A 4,802-nucleotide genomic window follows, 5' to 3' on the forward strand; every position below is an offset into this window, starting at 1 on the left:
CCACAGTCACTGAACAATGAGAATCGTCTGAGAAAAATGCTTCTATTCTAAATAGCTCCAGCTAGAGTCAGCAAATAGTCAGTATGTACAGCTAGACAGGAATATAAAAGTGGGAAAGTGCTTTCGATGAGGTTTTATTAACTTCACATCCTGGTGAGTGGGTGAGTAGCTCCTGCACTGAGACAGAATGACCCCAGAAAGCTGGGAATGGATTGGAAGGCGGAGTCCAGCCTCAAGGGGCTTGAGGCTCCCAGAAGGGACCCCTGCCACACTAGCTGTACCATGAGAATGACCCCAGAAAGCTGGGAATGGATTGGAAGGCGGAGTCCAGCCTCAAGGGGCCTGAGGCTCCCAGAAGGGACCCCTGCCACACTAGCTGTACCATGAGAATTCTAGGAAGTGTGTCCTGTCCTTTGTCCTGTTCCTTTCACTTTGGTTTAAAGAATAATATACTTATTTTTAAAGAAAATGGGATTATAGTACTTAGAATCCTAATTCCTCTAACGCAGAAGTTAGCTTTGTGAGATTTTTATTTCACTTTTAGATAACATGGATATGTTTTTTTGTATAATTAAAGTTCTGGTGCATTTCAAATATTTTTTTATCTGTGTTAATATAAACTTTTCCAGTTACAAAGGTGTGTCATTAATGTTTCATAGTAATCTTTTTAATCCATCAGGTTGATGTGCTGTGATTTTAACTATTTTCTGCCTTTTGTGCATTTAAATTATAAAATTTCCTCTGGTGAATATGGTAATGAAATAATCCCTTTGTAAGGACACCTTTCTTTCTTTTCACTTTCTAAGATATTTTCTTAAGTTTTTAAGAATGGGTTTATCGAGTCAAGGCTATTTTGCTGTTTGTATAATTTACCTTTACAGGTTTGCTTTCTTGAGCGATGTCAAGTGACCTTTCTCCTTTATTTATAGTGTTGACTTTGGAGAAGCCAAACTAATATTCATGAGGAGACAGTATTGATTTGCCACTTAACCAAGTGTGATGGTTGTATCAGCAATGGCTGGAACAAGACTCAGACTGGCTCTTCATGCCTTTCCAGTTCCCAACTAGCAGTTCCCCAATGTGGGCACCTGGTTGACACTACCCTAAGAGAATGATTTCACTATCTGAATATCGGTGTGAAATGCCCCCATAGATGTTTGTATTTGGATGCTTGGGCTCCATCTGATGATATAGTTTGGGGAGGTTGTAGAACCTTTAAGAGTTAGGGCCTTGGGAATTACAGGTTTGCTGCCTGTCCTCTGGACTACTCACTGCCAACCCTACCTGCCCTGGGGGTTGGAGAGAACCAGTGCATCAAGCTCTCTTGCTGCAGGCTCCTTGAATACCGTCCACCGATGCCCCATTGGTCCCAAGAAAGCATCTCTTTTAAACAGTGGCTCCCGATTGACTGACATTGTCTGTGCCAGCAATCCTTGGCCTCTCAGGCTGTCCTTAGTTAGGTCCTCACGCAGGAAATGCTTTTGTGGTTGCACAGTTCCTGGCATTCACATAGAGGTGGCCCCACCATTCCTGCTATGTGGGTCAACCCCACTTCTGCCAGAAGCCTCATCTGCCTCCTGACTGCTTCTAGATGCAAACAGCTGCCCCTCTCTTTCAATCATGCCATTGCTGTCAGGACTGACTATATCCCCTCAGACCAAGAACCCAATTAAGTCCTTTCTTAGGTTGCTTCTTGCAAGATGTTGAGTCACAGGGACAGGAAAACCAACCAACGACAAGGGTTCACCTCTCTGGGACAGAGCAGAGAAGGCAGTGGGAGCTGATGGCAAATGGCAAACAAATACAGTAAGAACCAGCCCAGAACAGTAAGGATAGAAGTTTGTGTTCATAGGAGCACAGGGTACATGAAGAATCTCCCTTGTGTCATATTTCATATCCCTCTCATCTTGAAAGGCTTTAAAGGTTGCATTTCCTTTGTTATAAAAACTATGTTCCTAGTGGAAGTGTTCGAAAAATCAGCCAGGAAATCTCTGGTCAGTGGGCTGTGTTCATGCCTCTTGGCCGTCTTGTCCTCCACAGCACATCTCCCTTCACAGTCTATCCACTTCTAACCCTCTAAGTTCCCTTAACTTGTTCACTCCGAGTTTGGTAGACTGAAGTTTCCAGTGTTGGCTGCACACTACACAACTTGTCTGAGGAAGAACATGATAGTCAGATAGCATTCTGGAAGCTGGCAGAGAGCCTCGGGCATTTACAAATAAGGGGAGGGTTGTGGGTTTAATAAAAACAAATTCTGGATCATTAGATTACTGTGCTAGGCTTGAGCACTGGGGGTGTGATTTTAGTACCTATTCCTGCATATAGGTCCATGTTCAAATTAATCTCAAGTAGAAGGAACTAAGGATCCCTCCTTCCCTGCATCCCTTCCTGTTGTGGATTTGGTTTAACACTTGTAATATGTTAACTGGGTTCCAAAAATTGCATGAGAATCAGATATAAGATGCTGAAGGTCCCTGCCCCAAGTTGGTTCTGATTAGTAAATAAAGTTGCCTTGGCCAATGGCTTGTCAGGGAAACAAAGGCTGAACTTTAGAATTTGTGCACAAAGGGATAGAGAGAAGAAGGAGCGTTCACAACCACCATGCCGGGAAAGCAGGAAGATCAGGATGGATAAGTGTAGGACAGAGAGACAGCCAACATGTAAGAGTTGGGGATCATGGCCCAGGATGCTAGCCAGGATGGAATATAGGTTTTAGTAAGTAATAATTCAGGAGTATTGGGAGAGTGTGCTAGCCACATGAAGGTTTAGGAGTGGCCTTACCATTGAGCTGCTTGAAGTGTATTACAATATAAAGCTATGTGTGTATCTTTCATTTGGGAATCCAGAACACTGGGGCAGGTGGGAAAATCTGCTCATCACTTGGACCCTGGAAGGAAATGTCTGATGAGGTCAAGAGTCCTGTTGCCACGGTAAGCCACACTGGCTGTATCTTCATTGGACAGCAGTGTGTTTGGCAGAGCCTCACACAACATGGTAAGTTAATGGGACTAATCTGGCTTTATGCCTTGCTTCAACCTGTTCTTTTGTTTATGTAAGTCAGGGTACCATCTCTATAGATCTTGTTCCTTTTTGTTGGTAGTTGTCTAGGTGGCAAACTAGTAATAATTAAGGTTGATACTGAGGTATCCAAGGAAAACACTTCCTGTTAAGGAAGTTCTATCCATAACTCAAGTTGTATTGTTGGTACGCAGAGTTAAGGATATCAAACTGGTGACCTTGGCCTCTGTGATCTGACTTAAGCAAGGCCAGGAATGAGGGGAGGGAAAGAGTAGGGGATGGAGAATGACTTTTAAAAATACTCTAAAAAGAGCTTACAAATCTTCTCCTGAAGAATTCCTGAGGGTTTGAGTGGTCCAGTAGCCCGAAACCTAGGAGATGTCTTCATGGTTCCCCACCTGGTTCCCTTGTGTAGCTCTTTCCTGTGACATGCAGGGGTTGATGTCTCCATGTCTCCATAGTGAACTCTCATAAATCATCACTGATTCACATGCCTTTACTCCCAGCACTCAGGAGGCAGAGGGAGGCAGGTGGAAGCCATTGAGTTCAAGGTCAGCCTGGTCTACAAAGCGAGTTGCAGAACAGACAGTGCTACACAGAGAAACCCTGTCTCAAAAAAAATCCAAAAACAAGTAATAATCACTGATTTTTTTCCCTAAGGTATAAACTGCTTTCTGAAAATAACAGTCTCCCGCTTTTGATTCTTACTGTACTACCCAAGAATGCAGTTGGTGAATTCCAGACTTCTTGGGGATTGCCAACATGTAATTCTTTAAACAAATTGCACCTGCCAGCATAATTTTTTCCTGTTTGGGAGAGAACATAGTCTCCAGTTTTCTAATAGCAGATAACACCCCCCCCCTTTCTTGGAGCAAGTATATGCCCATGGGAAATCCGGATGGGTGTGTTGAGCATTCAGTGCATAGGTCTGTTCTGTAGGCAGGGGTTGTGAAACATTGTGTAAATTGGGATCATATGATACTAAGAACAGGTGCGCATGCAAGAGTAGTCTTGTGTTTTCAGCCTTGTGTCCTTAGCAACTCATAGAAGTGGAATCATTTGTAACACCTCTGACGTTGAAGGAGCAGGGCAGTCACCAACTGTTATTATGGCTGTTCACTAATTCCTCTAATGGAGTTCATCAAGGTGACAGATAATCCAAACAGCAGAGAGCTCATAAATCAGGCGGCCCTGTCAAAGAACCGCAAGTCTCATTTCTCTCCAGCCAGTGACCTTTCTGCTTGTTTGCGTTCGGATTACCAGAAAAAGAGCCTGGATTCCACACGTTCAGAAACCAGTTACAGCATTGCTCCACCCTCTCCCCAGGTCAAACCCATCAGCCAGGTAACAGGAAAAGTGATGGAGGAATGGCCATGTAAGATTTCTCTCAGTAACTTATCCAGAGCTGGCCTTGCTGGGATGAATTCTGCGGGCTGGGATGGTCCAGGTTCATCTGGCAGAGCCTCTAACAGGAAGTTGGGTTTTTCTTCCAAACATACTTTTCACATAAACCGCCCTCCCTGTTCCCCCCACTAAAACCTCTCCACTAGCAAAACCTAGGAGGGCAAAGATATTCTTATCCTACCAGTACATGTGGCCACTTTGCAAATTTCTCAAAGCCTGTTTGCCACTCAAACAATGCTCTCCCCAGAAAGCCTTCCACACACAGTGCCGAACCTGGCCCACAGTTTGGATGAAGGGATTACTTTCTAGACTGGCTAGGGTTTCACCTTCCTCCTCAAGCCTGCTCTCTCTGCTGCAGCCCCTCCTCCTTGCTCTGGGAA

Source organism: Micromys minutus (assembly GCF_963924665.1).
Source record: "Micromys minutus genome assembly, chromosome: 13".
NCBI lineage: Eukaryota > Metazoa > Chordata > Mammalia > Rodentia > Muridae > Micromys > Micromys minutus.